At 41.6% G+C, this 20642-nt stretch overlaps 1 pseudogene across 1 annotated transcript; it reads left to right on the forward strand.

Annotated features, from left to right (window-relative positions):
- The first annotated feature begins 548 nt into the window (after nucleotides 1-548).
- On the forward strand, nucleotides 549-2088 carry LOC309802100 (spermatogenesis-associated protein 2-like; annotated as a pseudogene). The gene has a single exon. The product of its transcript is annotated as a spermatogenesis-associated protein 2-like (transcript).
- Nucleotides 2089-20642: the final 18554 nt, after the last annotated feature.

A 20642-nucleotide genomic window follows, 5' to 3' on the forward strand; every position in this document is an offset into this window, starting at 1 on the left:
GGATGATTTGATTAAGGTGCTTCAGTTGGCATCTACATAATGTAAAGTGAATTCCATCAAATTGCAGGGAAGCGGGGCTTCCCTGGTGGCGCAGTGGTTAAGAATCTGCCTGCGAGTGGGCCTTTAGGCCCCAAAGCGGGACTTCGCGGCCTCTCTGCTCACTTTTCTGCCTCCCGCTTCTTCCTCCGCCGCCGGCGGCGAGCAACGGCTTCACCCCAGCCCAGGGCATAGCCGTGGCCGGGCCTCCCTTTGGACCCGCCTCCGAGATACGTCACTTCCTGGTTGAGTGTTTCCGGGTCGCCGCGTCCCAGGGCTACTGGTCTCTGTCCCCTGCAGCCGGCAGGAGTTGCGAGAGCCCAGCCGGGCCTAGCTCCAGCGGCGGCCGTGGCTCCTTCTTGCTCCCCTCGGCCGGGGCGTCCTTGGCGGCAGTGCCGGGAGCACTCTGATGGTCCAGGCAGGCGACATGTCAATGGTTTTAGCAATGTCCCTGCCTCTAACTCAGAAGCCATGGAGGAAATAAGGTAGCCCCCGTCCCTGGATCGGATCGGATGGGGAAGCCCAGTTCAATTGATGCAAAATATAAGGATGACTTATTTCGGAAGTACGTGCAGTTCCATGAAGGCAAAGTGGACACCACCCCCAGCAAGCAGCGGCCTGGCAGTGATGAGTTCCTGTGGGTGGCAGCCTCGACCCTGCTCAGCCTGCACAAGGTGGATCCCTTTTATCGATTCCAGCTGATCCAGTTCTATGAGGTGGTGGAGAGCTCTCTGCGCTCACTGAGCTCCTCCAGTCTGTGGGCTCTGCACTGTGCCTTCAGTGTGCTCGAAACGGTGGTTGTCAACCTTTTTCTCTGCCCGTGGAAGAAGGAATTCAGAAGCATTAAGACCTACACGGGCCCCTTTGTTTATTACGTCAAGTCCACATTACTGGAAGAGGACATCTGAGCCATCCTGAATTACATGGGCTACGTGCCCGAGTTGGGGACTGCGTACAAACTCAAAGAGCTGGTAGAGACCCTCCAAGTGAAGATGGTCTCCTTTGAACTCTTTCTGGCCAAGGTGGAGTGTGAACAGATGCTGGAAATCCACTCCCAAGTCAAGGACAAAGGCTACTCTGAGCTGGACGTGGTGAGTGAGCGCAAGAGCAGCGCGGAGGATGTGCGAGGCTGCTCAGATGCCCTACGGCAGCGGGCCGAGGGCTGGGAGTACCTGACAACCTCCATGGCCCGCGTGGTGCTCCAGAAGTCGGCCAGCGAGCGGGCAGCCAAGGACTACTACAAGCCCCATGTGACCAAGCCCTCAAGGTCAGTGGACACCTATGACAATTACTGGGAGAGCCGGAAGCCGCCCCTGAAGACCCCGTTGAGCCTGCGGAAGGAGCATGTGGCAGCAGACTTGGGGGACGACCTCAAGGACGAGATCATCCCCCCTTCCCCCGCTCTCCTGACCATGTCCAACTCCCCCCACGGCAGCCTGGATGACCTGCCATCCCCCTCCCCCAACAATGGCCTTGGCTTGCTGCGTGGCACGTACTTCTCCGCTCAGGAGGAGGTGGATCTGTACACAGACTTGGAGCCCAGGGCCATATACCGGAGGCAGGATGCCCTGCGGCCAGATGTCTGGCTGGTCAGAAATGACGCCCACCCCATCTACCACAAGCACTCGCCCCCCGCCAAAGAGTCTGCCCTCTCCAAGTGCCAAAACTGCGGTCTATCCTGCAGCTCCTCCCTCTGCCAGCACTGCGACAGCCTGCTCGCCTGCTCCCCAGCCTCCAAGCCCGGCGGCTTCCCCAGCAAGGCCTCCGCCCATGACAGCCTGGCCCACGCGTCATCTCTGCGGGAGAAGTATGCAGGCCAGACACAGGGCCTCGACCGGCCGCGGCACCTCCACTCTAATATCCAAGCCCTCCCCTGCAGCCGCCTCCCACTGTGGCTTCTGTGACCGCCCGGGGGCCGCCAACACCTGCACCCAGTGTTCGAAAGCCTCCTGCGACGCCTGCCTCAGCACCTACCATTACGACCCCTGCTGCAAAAAGGGTGAGCTGCACAAGTTCATGCCCAACAACCAGCTGAACTACATGTCCGCCTAGTTCTCCCATCTCGTGTAAGGATAGACTCGACCTTGCACCTCCCTGCTACAAGGGCTACACCACTGACCTTTCCGGTTTCATGGGGAAGAACTGTTAATGCGTTGATCTCAGAAGCAGAGGCCTGCACTTGACCACGTGGTTGTGTGTGTGGGGGATCGTGTGGCCAGCTGCCCCACGTGGGAGTTGCCGTATCGACTCAGATATGTCAGCTGATGGCTGCTTTGCCACCTGGCAAGAGAGACTGTGGCACTTGCATTCAGATTCATTTTTGCTAATCACTCCCAAGTCCGTTCTTTTGTTTTTGTCTCTCAAAGAGGATTTTTCTATCTCTGGGACTCTTGCCATGCTGACTGCTCCCACGGCAAAGCCAACTTGGACTGGGAAGGGCCCTCCAGGTCCCCTCCAAACGCCCACCTGGAGTGGTGAGCTAGAGGCCTGTTGGCTTGTGAAAAGAGCCCTCCTGCCACACCGGGCCTCATCCACTGGCTCATCCCTCCACCACCCTTTCCCAAACACGAGGATCCCCGGCGGCAGCCCCCCACCCAACTTCCCTGCCTCTCCACATATCGAAGGTGACCCAAGTCCAGGATTCGCTTAATGTCATCCTGTTGCCTCCACAGCTCAGTTCAGCCTTGGGGTTTGTGAAGTTGGCTCTAGCGCTCTGAAGGGTGGACCTTCCACACTGGGACTGACTTTTCCCCCCTTTCTGTTGTTTGCACATGCCTCTCTTACTCTACTGTAAATAGATATTATTGAGATTTATTTTTAAATAAATATTCAACTTGCTGTGTGTTTCAAAGTGGTTAAAACATTAACGATGTCGCTATTTATAAAAATGCCCCGGGTTCTTTAGTCTTCCAAGGGAGGGACTCATGCCCTTCCACCTTGTATCCTCCACTCGCCACAGCTCGAGGGTAGAGTGGAGATTATAGGGGCAGAGGAGGAACAGAGACAATGTCCCCTGAGTTGGTGGAGAGCCACTGTCTTCCCTACAATAAATTTCTAACACCTACCTCCAGTGTGCACTTAGGGAGTTAGTCCAGGCCGAGAGGTCTGTGTGCCTGCAGACTGTGACAACCTAGTGACAATTCAGGAACCTCACCCTGTGGATCTCCAGTCTGGTCTTTGCCACTTGTTGAACATGATCCTTGCACTCCAAAGTTCTTGAGTCTCAATTCAGAAGGAAAATCGTTTGGGATTCCCACCACCCCTCTATCTCAGTCCTCTTCTCTTCACCTGTGTCCAGGATTCCTCTGCAACATTTGTGACGTTTTTGCACTAAAAGTGGGCAGGAGCCAGCGTGCGCCCATCAGACAGATGTGTCCTGAGATTCTTAGCCGAGCCTCAGCGCTTCTAAACCCGAAGGTCTCTTAAACTCCTCATGTGAATTGCTGACCCCGGATTTCCTTTTGGGGTGCAGAGCAAGAGTGGGGCAAGAATTTGAAAATAAAACTGCTTCCTTGTGAACTAACAGTATATTTTAGCCATAAGTGTTTGTGATGTACAGAATGTTGTAGGAATTTACATGCAGTGGGTTTTCTGATAGAAGGAGGTATTCAGCTCTTGAGCAGATTTAAATCTGGCTGAATCCTGAGGCTACTGTGAATTTGCTGATGTTCTTCCAACTCAGTTGTGTGATTTTAAGGTTTTCAAAATCTTCTATGGCTCTTTTTCTATATATCTAGTAGATCATGTGTAGATATTCAATGTGTATATAATGCTGAATTTCAACCAACTTTATTACTAAGACCCACCCGTTCTGGGGCATTCATCTCTGATGTTCTTCCTTTTCACGTTTCAGAAGTGTCCGTGCCTGTCCCAGTCCTGAGTTTTCTAGTTTTCCATTTCCAGACTGCTCTAGCACTACACTAACTCTTTTAACCAACTGTGATGCCATGTAACTTACACAGCAGACAAAAGTAGGAATAACTAACTTGTCCTGGAAGAGAAAGGCCAGGGTTTGTATCATCACGGAAATACTGTGTTCATGGACTGGAATAGGAAATGCTATGACCATGCTTCTCCTCGTTGTGTATCTTATTGTATGAGGTTGCTGTGACTGAGATAAATACACGCTAATTTAAAAAAGCAGATGTTTTGCATTTGATTTCTACCAAGAGTTGAAATGTTGAGAGATGATTTAAAAAAATAAAGTGTCTTCCATTGTTAAAAAAAAAAAAAAGAATCTGCCTGCCAGTGCAGGGGACACAGGTACAAGCCCTGGTCCAGAAAGATCCCACATGCCGCTGAGCAACTAAGCCCATGCGCCACAACTACTGAGCCTGCACTCTAGAGCCCGCAAGCCACAACTACTGAAGCCCACGTGCCTAGAGCCTGTGCTCCTCAACAAGAGAAACCACCGCAATGAGAAGCCCATGCACTGCAACGAAGAGTAGCCCCCGCTCACCGCAACTAGAGAAAGGCCGTGCAGAGCAACGAAGACCCAGCACAGCCAAAAATAAATAAATAAAAATAAATAAATCTATAAAAAAAATTGCAGGGGAGCATGTTACCTTTAGTTCCTGCCCCATACTCTTCATTACTATTACCGGGGCACGAACCCAAGGCTTTATATATTATTTCACTTAATCCGATGAGTTAGTTACTCTACCATCCATATTTTGCAGATAAGGAAACTGAATCAGGGCTTCCCTGGTGGTGCAGTGGTTGAGAGTCCGCCTGCCTATGCAGGGGACACGGGTTCGTGCCCCGGTCCGGGAAGATCCCACATGCCGCGGAGCGGCTGGGCCCGTGAGCCATGGCCACTGACCCTGTGCATCCGGAGCCTGTGCTCCGCAACGGGAGAGGCCACAACAGTGAGAGGCCTGCGTACCGCAAAAAAAAAAAAAAAAAAAAAAGAAAACTGAGTCTCAGAAGCTTGAAAGAAATTTTCCAAGGTTACACTTGTAATAAATGGTGAATTCAAGTTTCAAACTAAGACCTGTATTTTTTCAAAATCCATGCTTATCTTATGACTCTGTGTTATCATCCTTCAGTTTAGGTGGGAAAGCTGTAATGTCACATTAATTGTCTCCTTTATCATGTTTCATCTACTTGTATTCATTCACATAACAACCATTTATTGAGAGACTTATATATGCAGGGTATTGAAGACTGATACAAGGCAAAATGTCCTCTCCAATTTTTTTCGTTTTTTGCAAAAGCTGAAATTTGGTGTGAAATATCATTATGATCCTTTTTAACATCACTAACTCAGTGATGTTTTATTTCATTTATTGATCCAAGCCAAGCCAATATCCCTTGTCATCTGGTAATGAGCATGAAGATCCCTGCTCTTGTCCACTTAAGCCAGCATTTCACACTGGGCTACTCAGTCTCTCTGCGCCCCTTTTTGTCCCCGTCTTGCTCTTTTCTGTGACTCTTCTCATTTTAGTTTTTTGGCCTTGATATTCTTTGGACTGATGTTCAAAAAATACTTCTACTCTCAAATAAGAAAACATGATAATCAGAATGATTTTACCTCTCTTTTTGTCCTTTATACACAGATGTTCAACAAGAATAACAAAGCAGTTAATGTTTTATACTGGTCTTTAAGTTCAAATGAAATCTTTTTCATATTTTATAGGGATTTCTGGATTCAATGTCTTCTTGCGTCAACAGCAAAATCTCAGTTTTTTGGGGTACTGTACTTTCCCTCTATTATGATAGTTATATTGCCTTGCTACACTTGTATATCCCTATTTCTACCACTATGTTGTGTACTCTTTATAATCAAGAACACTGTCTAATTTATCACGGTTGTCACCACATCCAGGCTTAGCACAAGGTCAAAGAGCAGACAGTCAATATAGATGATTGGTCCAATTTTCTTAACTAATAAATGTATCAACCTTTGCATTGGAGACACATCAATGAACTAAGTCAGACAAGGTCCCTACCCTTGTGGGGTTTATGACCTTGAATTTATTTCAGAAAGAGTAGACAGAAGAAAGGGAAAAAATAAGGAAAGGTAATCTAATATTATATGAGTAACTGCAGTGTGTGAAGTAATGTTAGCTATCTTATGTTTGCTGCCCCACTTAATGTTTTAGTGGGGCAGGAAATAAATCAATCTTTCATCACAAAGGCAGTAAATCAGTCTTTCCTAACCATTTGTGTTACATCCTAATATGAAAATAAACCTAAGTCATCAACCTTTCTGGAGCATGATCATTTGGTAGTTGTTACTTCTGGGAGTCCTTTTCCTTCAGCAAAGGTAGAAACTGGATTTACTGTTGCTGTCACATTTGAGGTCATCATTGCGAATAATAAGCATTTCACTTTTTTTCTCTACTAATCTCATCCTTCAGGCATTTGCTGGTAATAATTCACTACTCTGTTGTATTTATTTTAAGAAAATAAATTTATAACCATGGATCTATAAAACTGCTTTTCCCCTGTCATCTCACAATGTGGGGGCCAGGTGGGAGAAGTAAGTAGGCTCACATAGCTATCAAAATGAGAGTTTTGTACTTGTTGTTGAGGCTACTTTCTTGAACTGAAAGATGATTTCTATTATCTATTTTCTCTACACACTGTATATGTTAGAACTAGGGGTTGGTGGAGACTGACTTGCAGGAAGAACACCTCCAGAAACTATATGCATATATTCATTTGACCTAAGGGATTGAAATAGCTTTTTAACCATTTACTGGGAGTCAAGGCCTTACATCAAGGTTAGAAGCATAGTTGGAAACTAAAAGGCACTTTCCCTAGGAAATGAGACAGAACGCATTTTAAAGAAAGAAACAATTGTGTCAGGGTAACCCAATTGTAGTAGTGTGATTAAATCTGGGAGATGGGAGCCCCAAACCAGGCCTGATGGAAAGTGTAATACCACCTATAGTAAAGGTCTCACAGCAATTGGAGACAAAATGACAAGCGTCTGTTTGTAGATAAAAGACGTTAACATGGAATCTCAGGACTTTGATCACAGAATCTTAAGGAGCTAGATATTGATTGGGTTTACAAACAATCACAAGAGCCCAAACACTGCTTAAGTAGAGTGGATAGGAAGAGAGGAAAAACTACCTGTTTTATTCAAAAGGGAAGATCAAAGACTCTAAGAAGATGATTTAAAATATAAATCATCAATATTGGTCAAAGGGTACAAACTTCCAGATAAACAAGTTCTGGGGACCTAATGTACAGTGTGGTGGTTATAGCTAATGATACTGTTACAGGGGCTACACCAAACTAAAAATCTTTACAGCAAAGTAAAGTATCAACAAAATGAAAAGGCAACCTAACACATTTTGCAATTCTAAAATGGTATTGGGTAGAGTATCCTAGTTTGCATATTTTCTCCTTTCAGCTCTTTGAATATATTATGCCACTCCCTTCTGTGCTTCCTGTCTTAGGTATTTCTTTCTTTCTTTAGGTTTGGGACATTTTCAGCCATTATTTCATCAAATACATTTTTGACCATTTTCTTTTTCTGTTCTCCTTCTGGGACACCTATCATGCAAATGTTGGTATGCTTAATGTTATCTGAGAGGTCTCTTAAACTGTTCTCATATTTTTATATTTGTTTTCCTTTTTGCTGTTCTCTTTGGGTGATTTCCATTATTCTGTCTTCTAGATCACTTATGCATTCTTCTGTATCACTTATTCTGCTATTCATTCTTTCTAGTGTGTCTTTCACTTCAATTATTGTATCCTTCAGTTCTGACTTTTTTAAAAACGTTTACTAGTTTCTTATTAAAATTCTCACTTTGTTCATCTATTCTTTTTTCTAATTCATTTAGAGTTGTTATTACTTTTGCTTCAAATTATTTATCTGGTAAATTGTCTATTTCTGTTACATTTTATTTTTTTCCAGTGGTTTTCTCTTGCTCTTTCAGTTGAGTCCAGTTCCTCTGTCTTCTCATTTTACTTAATTTCTCTGTCTCTTTAAATTTAGGTGAAACAGTTACCTATTGTCATCCTGAAGGTTTGTCCTTATGTGGGAGCATCCCTATACAGTCTGTGTGTACTCAGTCACTTTGGCAGGAGAGCTGGATTTGATGTGAACACAAGTCCCTTCTTTCACCAGGGTGTGCTGTCCACTACCACCTTGGTAGAAGGTGGGGCTGGAGATGGAGGGGCTAGGGCTGGAGCCAGGTGTAAGGCAAGGTTTCCCCTCTGCTCAGTGGCTCTTGCCACCCTATTGGAGATGGTGTAGTATCTCCAGTTTCTGGAGCATAAGCCCAGAGGATTGGGTCTGAGCTGGCCCTGTTCCTTTTAAGTGTGTGTTCTCCCCTGTCTCTGCATCAACACCCTTGCCCCAGAGGGGAATAGTGCTGGAACAAGAGGGGTCTGTGCAGCCTGTCTGCTTGTGATGGCAGGCCAGCCCCAGACAGAGGTCTGGGCTGCTTCTGATGAGCTGCCTGTGTCAACACCAGTAATGGCTGCCCCGTCCTACTTAAACTCAGCTTTGGGCCAGAGTACCCTTTGTCCCTCACAGCTATCACTCCCCTCCGTTTCTGCCACCCCCACCCTGATGTTGAGTCAAGCTGCTGGGCAGACAGGGCCTGTGCAGGCTCTCAATGTGTATTGGGGTATGGGCTGTGGTGGTCCGGTTGCTGTCAGAGATTGGGACCATTTCCAATGTGCTGCCTGTGTAAGTGCCAGAAGTGGCTGTCCCCATCCCGCTCAGACACCACTTTGGGTCTTGGCTGGCTGTTTATTTCACAGCCAAGCATTTTCCTTGCTTGTGGCAGACCTAGCTCCACTGTGGAGCTGCAGTGTGATGTAAGCAGGACTGGAATGTTCACCCGGCTCAGGTTGGAGCATGTACGGAGACAGTAGTGGGAAACCATGCAGCCTCTCAAGCTGCTTTCAATCTGCCCTCTCTGCCCTGCTTTGAGAGCAAGCCAGTGCATGTGTGCTCCTCACACGTGAAGTCAAGTCTTTTCAGTTTTCCTGTTGGTCCCACTGGCCCTCCAACCAGCCAAGGGGACTCCTCTTCCCTTTGTCAGAACCCAGAACTAGGGCACCCAATATGTGGCCTGAACCGTTCACTCCCCAGGGCAGATCTCCACCTGTGTTATCTCCTTTTTCCTCTGAGTCCCCTCCTAGGGGCACAGGTTCTGACCTGATTGCTTCTTTTCCCTCCCTACCTGATTCTGTGTGGATATTTCTTACAGTCTTGGTTGTACAGGAGTCCTTCTGCCAGTTGCCAGTTAGTTTTCAGTGAAAACTTTCCACATGTAGATGTATTTTTCATGTGTTTGTGGGGGAAGGTGAGGTCCAAGTCCTCCTATTTTGCCATCTTGATCGATCACTCTAATTTATCTCCAGTGAGAAAATAATGGATGTCACAGGGTAGCAGCTGGGGCTGTAAGTCCATTATACTCCCTGTGGCTGCAGATCAGAAAGGTACATTCTCATAGCCCTCGTACTCATGGACCCCAGGGTGAATCCTTGGCTTAAGGAAAAGTAGCAGTTATGATCAGAGAGATAATTTTTACAAGATGATTATCAAATCTACGCCTCTGATTTAATCTGAAGATAATGACTTAAAATGAGTTAGACCCCAGGTATTAGTACTGAAAGTATTTCAAATCTAAATGTACTGAGGATTCTGTCAATGATTGATACCATTTATTTGTTGGTACCTACTCTGAGCTAGATATGATACTAAGCAATTTATATTAACTAATTAACTGTGAGGTATTATGATATTCAACTTCATAGTTTAGAAAACTGAGTAAATTGCCCATTTATCTAGAAACACAAATATAACTTTTAATGCTTTTATTTTTTTTTAGCATATAAATTTCTACATATAAATCTCTACATTATCAGTGGTTGTAACCAATGATCTTGAGATCACAATACTTCCAGAGAAGGAAAGATGGACTTTGGGCAGGAAGGTTAGTCTTCTCTTTGTGACAAAGTCCTCTTCCATAGTCTATGAGAAATTATTTCTATTTCTTTCTATCTTGCTTTCCAGAAATGTACTTGAGGGAGAAGAAAGCAGAACACAAAACTGAGGTAGGAAACAAAATTTATCCTAACGTTTAAAGAGAATAAGGCCACAAAACTGAAGACTTGAAAACTATCTTCAACATAAAAGGGAATTATATGGAAAATCCTTATACACTGATGGTGGTACCATAAGAACAGTGTTCATTTGCAGCAGGAAGGTTTAGGTTAATTATAAGGAAGAGCTCCTTTTCATTCTTTTTAATCAAATGAATTATGTATATACTGAATGTGAATATGTAAAAAGAGGATACAAACAAGATATGTTATTGAGCCTTCCATTTCAGAAGGATGGGTCAGAAATGACCCTTTTGTGCTATTGATACTTTGAAAAAGAACATTCATGTAGTACAGTGGCTTTCGAACATCTTTTTATCATACAAAATACATGTATACACACAAACACAAACATATAGTTCATAATGACCACGGCTACCTTATTATCTGCAGTACATCCTGTTTTGTCTATTTTGTTCTATTCATTTTTGTCCTATCCTATCCTATACTTTCTCGTTAAAGAATGCTAGTCATGGTCAACTCAATTGATTTCACTATCTGCTAATGGCTCACATTTGAAAAATTGAACCAGTATGTAGTTCAGCCTCCAAAAGACAATTGATTCAATTACAAGAATCATGACACCATTGAAGAAAGAGGGAAGGGATGAAAGAGAGTTTTGTGTCACCTTACCTATCACATAGTTATGGAGTAACTGTACAGTAAGGATTTCTTTTTTTTTTTTTTTTTTTGGTACGCGGGCCTCTCACTGTTGTGGCCTCTCCCGTTGTGGAGCACAGGCTCCGGCCGCTCGGGCCCAGCGGCCATGGCTCACGGGCCTAGCCGCTCCGCGGCATGTGGGATCTTCCTGGACCGGGGCATGAACCCATGTCCCCTGCATCGGCAGGCGGACTCTCAACCACTGTGCCACCAGGGAAGCCCAGGATTTCCTTTTTAGGGTGAGAGAAGTGATGACTGATTCTATATTATGTAAGCAATATCAGTTGTTGTTTAGAGAATAGTTTTCAGTGAATGATGATGAATCACAGATATGCTATTCTCTCTATCCCAGGCATCATACAGAATGCTGAGAATTATATGAAGGTAGCCTGGCCTTGTTTGTAAGAGCTGTTGGATACTTTAACACTAAAAATCAGGGAGCTGCCTTGAAGAGAATGTGGATCAGCTCAGGGCTAGGCTGTAAGATGGCATGAGCCTAAGCCTCAAGGTCTCATCTTTTCTGACAGATGGACCTAGAAGTTGAACAAGTTAGCCTGGGTCACAGTGATATAGGGGAATAACCTAGTTTGCATTGAAATAAAAATCTTTATCATGTCAAGCTCAGCTGCTTATTTGTTCAATGGTTGTTGAGCAAATACTGTGCAGTAGATGCTGCTAAATACTGAGCATCTAATGAAAAGAAAACACAGTTTGATCTCAGGGATCCCACAAAGAAGATCTGCCTTGTGGTTATTCAGTTTGCTACTCTCCTCCTTAAATTCACCTACTCCCTTCCCTGTCTGCCTTACTTCCTCACTCAGAGGTTCTCCCTGGGCTCTGAGTCATCTTGCCTTCTGCCTCACAGTTGGGCTTGGCCAAAGTGAGTCACCAGTAGAAGATTGGAAAGTGGGAAGAGAGAAGTCAGGGCTTTTCTTTTCTACTCCCTCCATATCGGTACTGTGCTTTCTGGTGATGCGTGTTTCCTCCATAACTACAGTTCTTGTAGGACAACCCCTTTCCATTGCAAGCTCTCAATGTTACAGTAAAGTTCTCTGCCCTCCTTGCTATTCTGTGCCTTTGGGTGCTAGTGATGTCTCACTGTGACTGATCTTTACATCCTCATCATCTATTTCTGGTTTCATTAACCTTTCCCACATCTTTGCAAATGTATTGTTAGGTCTCTTGAGTCATTTGAGTACTAGTCTATGTCTGCTGAGACTCTGACTGTTATAGGAGAAGCCATATATAATATAGGAGCAAAATGGAGGAATATCAGAAGGGAACTCTGCAGTGACATTTTTAGAAAGTTTTTTTTTTTTGGTACATGCAGTGATGGGGGCAGGGCTGCTGAGAAAGGTTATTTGAGATAGGTCATTAATAATTGGAATAAGAGTGTGTTAGACGAAGACTTAACAGAACTGAACCTGACATGATATATTCATTCAGATTTTTACTATTGCGTCTTTTTGTTTTTGAATCTTGGCTGAGCTATCTTTCAGTTCAACAGAAATGTTGCCACTTTGGATGTGTTCGTGAGCTCACCTCACATTTATTTACTGGTGAAAAATAGTGATGCACTTAAGGACATTATGTGCTTTTAGGCTGGACACTAGAGTTATGCCTTTGGGGAATATTTTATTTTTAATGTTCACTTTCTCAGAGTACTATATCTTTAAGGCTCATCCTAACTTCATTAAAGACTGAAAAATGAGGACTTGTGCTAATATATGTGGATGATACAGTTTTCTGTATATTGTTCTATCTACTTTTTGTAATTTTTTAGCTGCTGCAACCTTTTTACCTTGATCCCATTTGACAGGTTGGCTAATTTAGCATGAAACAGTAGCAAGCAAGATAAAGCTAACTTCTGCACGTCAGAGGAAGACATGGACATGCTGGATGAAACTAAACAAACATGAATCTTTGACCTTCTCCTTTAACTAGCACTCCCATTCGCTGAGCTCATTATAGGGAAATCTGTTAGCATCCTTCACATGTTGGCAGATGACTGGTACTGAGCACATGCTGCTAGCCCACCAGGGGATCAGGAGAAGCCCAGTTTGTGCATGACCCATCACTGCTAAATAGCAGATTCCTGCAGTTACTTGCATTACACAAAACTGCTTGATGCACATTAAAGAGAAACTTTTTTTGAACCCCATACTCATTAGTTTTTTTTCTCTTTAATTCCGTTTTCTGACTTCTGTGGTGAGATTGCCTTCAAGTCTTATCATATGTGCTCACACTCTGAGCAGCTAATGAATATGGATGTTGTTTGGGTGAAAGGGTTGTTGCATACTTTCTTGAGTAGGGTAAAGAAGGGTGAGAATGCATTATTGTTCTCTATATGAAATACCAGTGAATCATGTGTGAAGACGAGGCATGTCTTGTCTTCATAATTATCTAGTCATTAATACCTTATTTAGGAATATCTACAATTCAAATTTAGTAGGACTGTAAATATTGTTTTGCAGGCCTAAAATGAATATTAACCAGAGTTTGAGTTAAGTAGAACTAGTTGCCCCAAATGAGGTGCTAATACATCTTTTACAGGAGTCTCATGTGACTGTGAGGGGAGATTGAGGAGTGACTAGATTCGGAATTGAAGCATGTCAACATAATTTGACAAAGTCTGAACAAGGAAACATTATCCAAGGTCAAGAGATCTTTTATTGTAGAGGATACAGAGAATTGATTCCATTTAGAAGATATTAAACTAGGTAAATCATCAAAATGTAAAAGTTAAGGGAGGACTTCCATGGTGGCACAGTGGTTAAGAATCCACCTGCCAGTGCAGGGGACACGGGTCCAAGCCCTGGTCCAGGAAGATCCCGTGTGCCATGGAGCAACTAAGCCCGTGCGCCACAACTACTGAGCCTGTGTTCTAGAGCCCACGAGCCATAACTACTGAGCCCGTGTGCCACAACTACTGAAGCCTGCATACCTAGAGCCTATGCTGCACAACAAGAGAAGACACTACAATGAGAAGCCTGCGCACCCCAATGAAGAGTAGCCACCACATGCCGCAACTGGAGAAAGCCTGTGCGCAGCAACAAAGACCCAAAGCAGACAAAAATAAAAAAATAAATAATTTTTTTTAAAAAAGTTTAAAAGTTAAGGGAAAGCACAAATAGACTTACTTAAGCTAGGTTAGGAATGAGGTGTCCCTCAAAACCCACATGGCATATGCCTGCATTCTAGACTGTGGTATGGAAATAACATGCACCACTAACAGTCTTGGTTTATAATCTTTCATATGAACTCCTCCTTACTTATTCTCATTATGGCTGATTGGAATAGAGATAACTTACAGGAAAACTTCGGAAGACATATCCTGAAGATGGCAAAGCTTCCATCAGTTTGTATCTTTGGATGATGTCATTAAAAAAAACTTTTCTGGCCGCCTATTTACTTGCCCCATATTTTTACATGAACAATAAGTAATCTCCTATTGGCTGACACTACTTGTTAAAGATGTTAGCTTTACCTTAATGAAAACAAAGTCTGAAAACAATATAGAATATGTGGCAGTCACTCATGAACTTTTTACAGGGTCATGAATCCTTCTGAGAACCTTTTGAAAGTTATGGAAACTTTTTCCTTAAAATGTTTGCATTCAGCATTTATGTAACATTTTGCAACTAATTTCCTGAACCTTATGAAGTACATGCCTGGATGTTAAAGATGTTTTAGAATTTCTAAAGAATCTTAAAATTCAGGCGTGGAGCGAATGATCAGTGGGGATCATGGGGAAAAACCATTTGGCATAGGATATTTCAGACTACGTGTTGGAGATTTGTATCATTGAAAGATGTAGTTCTGGGTTACCCAAGGAATTGGGTTAACAGGCAGGATACCCAACCACTGGTGGTAGAGCTGGGAAGGCTACAGAATCAGTGCCCAGCTTCTGGAATTTTAGAAGAAAAGGCCTGTAATCTATTACCCTTACTGGGTAGTTTGTAATGTACACCCAGTATAGTTTATAGATTATGAATAGTCTTTTTTTGTTAATTAGGCCTTTCAGTTGCAAGGAAGAAATACTCACAAAAGTGAACTAAAGTCCTGAGGGTTGTTAGTAGGGATACAGATGGCATTAATGGAGAAGGGAATCTCAGAGATGACAGCAGGTCTTGTGATATCATATGTTAGAAATTGGTTCTGAATTCAAGGAAGCTGAGAGGCAGATTTTAGTGTCTCTTTATAGAAATAAAACTTTTTTTTTTTTTTTTGCTCGCTTAAGATGTGATCCATCATGTTGTCACTTTGTTCTCCATTTGTCTCTTTGGCTCACTTTCAATCAAATTCTTTTCCTCCTACTAATGCAATACTCTGACTATGGTGTAGCAAAAGAGAATTTGGTTCATATAGTTATTTACAGTCATACACTCCAGACATTTTTTCATACTAGACCATCACATAGGTTGTCGTGCTGTTTAAATATTGATTGTACTTGAGGTACCACTGTGGTGGTACAAATATCTGAAACTTTGGAGAGGAGGAGATAACATCATATAAAACAGAATTTGCCATCCAGGTCTTAAAGAAGAGCCTACAGAAACTTCTCTCAGTAGAAACTGCAAATGGGAGGCTTCCTAAAGATTAGAAGATAACATGATGTGGCTGGCATCACATTTCTCTATTACAGTTATGAATGTGCTGGTAAACCAGTTCTCTGGAAAAAAAGAGTTCTGATTTGCAGTGCTTGCCAATTTCTGTGGTGTAAATACTCTCACTTTAGCCAATTTCAGCTACCTCTGGTTTTAAAACTGGCTGAATAAATCCTAAATTTTAAACAATTGGCTTTTGTAAGCCAGAAGTTTCCAGCATCAACTCATCACCAATAAGAGAACCTGCGCTAAACCAGTAAATTTGTTTAAAAAAAAAAAAGAACAAAAGAGAGATAAAATTAAACATCACTTGTGCCAAGACTGGAATTAGTCAAAATGACTAGAGGAAGTTTAAGACTCCCAGTGATCAAGGATGAGATTGTAGCACGAAGAAGTCTTTCAAAAGTAATTAAACTAAATTTTAGTCCTTGGCTTTGATATATTTGAAGGGCAGACCAGTAGAACCAAAGTAGTAGTCACTTGGGTAGTCATTTCTATTATTCTGCTTAGTTCATATTAAAATGCGTAGCTCTAATAGATTTGAATGACTATATGGGTCTAATTATTAAAAAAAGGTCTTAAATAACTGAATGGATTTGCTTAAGAAGCAGATGCTACCATTATATACAACACTGACAAAAATATCAGCTCTTCGTCCTTGGGAACTGCAATGTCTGCAGCAAGATCCCTGCTACCTTTCTAGCAACACATAGGGTTCTCCAATGAAAGGATGTTTGAAGGAGCTGTAATTAGACTTGACAGGGGTTTAATGTATTGAAGACCTAACACTGATTTGATTTTATATTTGCATTGATGATATATGCTTATACTTGATTTCCCTAACAGAGTCTGACACCTTTATTGGAATATTTGCAAAATAGAAAGGAATGGCTTATATGAAATATGACAACATGGTTCAGACCAGATGGATGCTTGCTGCATTAATGTGATATGGCACCTGAGGATCTGGTAACTGCTAGACTCAATATGACCACTAACTGAATGGGAAACCATTGCACTCTTGAGATGAGCCAATATGACCCACACATTTGGCCCATACACTTCCATCCTCTCTTTATTCACAACAGATTTGGAGCCATGCAGTATACAGAGAACCTGTTTAGTATCTCAAGCCACACATTAACATTAGCTAGCAAAAATGAATGGGGGGGGAATCATTGCTGTGAGATGAGAATAATACCAGAGAGATTATGATGACTAAAGGAAGGAATGATAGAAGCTGGTGTAAATAAATGCAAATGTTCAATTCCACATTTCTGTGAATGTATTATAAATAAAAAGTATGGTCAGTTTTCCTCAGAAATTATCTTCCTTTTTCTGTTTGGCCATAGAAAATATAAAGTCAAGGAAGCCAGATAATACTTTTTCTTTTACTCTCTGCCTCTTATTTTGATTTGCTTGGCATCTTTCCTACCTTCATTGTCTGAACCATTTGAGTTTGGACTCCTGTAATTTTTAACTTAAGACATCACAATACAGGAATTAACCAATCTACTATGTTTAAAGGAGACTTTAATAGGTAATTCTTGAGCTGGGCTTTAAAATAATTGTGTGAATGTATTGGGCTTTTGGAGAAGTTTTTGGAGGGTGGATTGCCTGCAGGGTATCATTATTAGTTGAGGGGAATGTGTGTACGCACGTGAGGGTAGTTTTTTTCCCCAGGGAAGCCTTGCTTGGATATGAAAGCAGAGTTCCAATAGTTGTACCTCCTTTGGTAATTTATAGACTAAATAATACTAAACTGTCCCTCTGAGATTTATTTCTAGAAGTTCGTATATCCTGACAGTTACCTTCCACAAGACCATATCTTTTGTTGAGTCACTGCCTCATGGCCAGCAATTATAGTCCCTCTAAAAACACCTAAGGAAAGTCTAACCTCTATAAAAATCTGAACCCTTCTCCAAATTATAGTTTGGTGCCAAAGAGTATCATACTATATATATCCAAATCATTAGGAATACTTGTTAAAAATGTAGGTTCCTCTTGGAATCCACTCATTGATGGAGGCAGAGAACTCTTTTTTTTTTTTTTTTTTTTGCTGTACGTGGGCCTCTCACTGTTGTGGTCTCTCCCGTTGCGGAGCACAGGCTCCAGACGCACAGGCTCAGCAGCCATGGCTCACGGTCCCAGCCGCTCCGTGGCATGTGGGATCCTCCCGGACCAGGGCACGAACCCGTGTCCCCTGCATCAGCAGGCGGACTCTCAACCACTGTGCCACCAGGGAAGCCCAGAGAACTCATATTTTTAACAAGCAATTCATGGTTCTTAAGAATTCAACTATATTTCCAACCACAATTTAGACATTAATTCTCAGATTCGAGACATAATAACCTATAGAAAGTCTTCCTTTACATCTCATTCCAATATGCTCACGTTCATCACTCTTAGATCTATATATGGACATCTTTTCTAGGCATAACCATAAGCTATTCAATAAGGAGGAAGAAAAAAGTCCTAGAATGCCTGTATAGAAACCCAGGAACAGTAATATTGAACAATAGAAAATACCAATAAAGGAAATAATGAAATTGCCTGTATATATGTATGTGTGTATATATATATGCACATATATGTGTGTGTTATGATATTATGTAAATAGATGGGCCTGACCTTATAAATAGACAGACATGATAGTTATATTCTTCTATATTTCTAGATATTAACTACATAATGATATTTACAGAAGAGAGTTTGAAAGTCCATGTGGAATCTGGGAAAGTGAGAACAAGATTTGAAATGCATGCTAGAGAAAGTGATGTTGTTTAGAGTGTGGATGTCTAAATCTGAAGGCTTGGTGTTAATAACTTTTTTAAATATTAAAGAATTTCATGCATTTCTGTATTGGTATTTTTTTAAAGTGCTTTTGAAAGCATTTCTAGAGAATATCTTTAATCTGAATTTTCCACAAGGTTTACTCCCGTGTCCCAAATGCTCTCATGTTGTGAATTTTTGTTGTTGTTGTTCATGATACTTTTAATACTTCAAAAGATCTTATAGATTCAGTGCAAGAGTATTCATGGGTATTTATATATAAAAGGACATTTTATTTTCTCAAGTTATGGGTTTTAATTACATGTACAAACTCACTGGAGCTGCCTTGATGATTTTATTTGTGGAAAAAAGGAAGCATCCTCTGAAGCAGGACTCAAGCCATTTGTATTTTTATTTTTCCTTGGACCACAGATAGGGTGACAGTCTTTTTTTAACCAAATGGAACATGGGGAACTTTTATGTATCTAATGTTTCATATTCATAGGTTACAAAACTATTACTGAGACTGGAGTCTGGGCATCTGGTGCTATGCAAGGGAAGTAGAGCAGTTATTATGGGTCCAACAGCATGGAACATACTGCTTTGGATTAAGTGTTTATTACCCAGAATATAAAGGATGTTGGCAAAGGTACTACTGGAGGGAACGCAAGCAATTTATTAAAAAAAAAACTCTCAAGACCCTCTTATCTGTCCGTGTAGATTTTTCATATTATTGCAGGTCATCAGTGGAAGATAGAGGCCACAGTAGAAAGAATAATTTAAGATAAGGCAGATCTGAACTAAAATTCGTGTTTCCTTTATATGATATGTAAAGTTTGGCCAGTTATTGAACGCTTTTTTTGTGTGTGTTTCTTTGTTTGTTTGTTTGTTTTTGCAGTACGCAGGCCTCTCACTGTTGTGGCCTCTCCCGTTGCGGAGCACAGGCTCCGAACGCGCAGGCTCAGTGGCCATGGCTCACAGGCCCAGCCGCTCCGCGGCATGTGGGGTCTTCCTGGACCGGGGCATGAACCCATGTCCCCTGCATCGGCAGGCGGACTCTCAACCACTGTGCCACCAGGGAAGCCCTACTGAACGCTTTTTGATCTCTGATTCCTCATATATAAAATAAGAATAAGCAGAACTACATAGAAGACCGAAAACGAAATGAAGTATGTGTCAGGGGAGAAAGTAATTCATAGAAAAGTATCTTTTGATGTGATAGATTACATTGATTGATTTTTAATTTGAAATGAGCTTGCATTCCTGGGATCAACCTTTTAGATCATAATGGCATTATCTTTTTCATATATTGATGGATTTTATTTGCTAATATTTTGTTAAGGATATTTACATCTATGTTTATGAAAGATATCAGTCTGTAGTTTTCATATTAAGCCTTTGCCTGGCTTGGTTGTCAGTGTAATATTAGCCTCATAACACAAATTCACAAAGAGTTCTTCCTTTTTTTGTAGAAATTTGGTCAGGATTGGCATAATTTCTTCCTTAAATAATATAATTTACCAGTGAAATTATCTGGACCTTTATTTTGGGGGAGAGGATTTTAAATAACCAATTTTATTTATTTAATTGATATAGTAGTGCTCATTTTTTTCTCTTTTTCTTGAGTTAATATTTGTAATTTTGTATTTAAAGGAACTTATTCCACATAAAGTGAAAGGATTTTTGTCATGGAGTGTTTATAATATTCCCTTATCTTTTTACTATCTGAAGTCTTTGTATTGATATCCTCTTTTTCATTCGTGATATTGGTAATGTGTAGTTCACTCATTTCTTCTTCTTCTAGCTAGATAAATATTTATTCTAGCCAAAGATTTCTCAGTTTTAGTGATCTTCTGAAAGATTTAGCTTCTATTTTAGATGACTTCTTTTTCCTTTAATCCTTTTCCATTCTTCAAATTGAATAATTTCTTCTGGTATATTTTCAAGTTCACAAATAATTTTTTTTCTGTCATCTCAATGCTGCTATTAAATTCATCTCGTGAACTTTTACTTCTAGTTATTGTATTTTTCAGCTTTAGAATTCCTACTTGGTTCTTTTATATTCTTTTAATTTCTCTTGAGATCCCTATTTGCTGCTTATTATTAGCACATTTCCTTTAATTCCTTGGACATATGTTTTTTTAATTTTGGGGACATATTTATAGTGATTCCTTTGAAGTATTTGTCTATTTTATCCAACATATGTGACTTTTTTTCCTGATTATGAGTTATACTTATTAATTTATCTGCTTATCTAGTAATTTTTGGTTGAAAGCTAGACACCAGATATTACATTGTAGTGACTCAATTCTATTTTGTTCTTCTGACAGTTGCTGTTTTTATTTGTTTGTTTTACTAGTCACTTAACTTTCCTGATCTCCAAATGTAAAATCCTTCACTTCTGTGGTGTGTATCCACTGCTGTCTCTGCTCACTTTCTTTTAGCCTTTGTCCCCAGGGGTCTAGTTTGTGCCTGTGTAGTTCAGCAGTC

This window comes from Mesoplodon mirus, assembly GCF_964341445.2.
Source record: "Mesoplodon mirus genome assembly, chromosome: 4".
Taxonomy (NCBI): Eukaryota; Metazoa; Chordata; class Mammalia; order Artiodactyla; family Ziphiidae; genus Mesoplodon; species Mesoplodon mirus.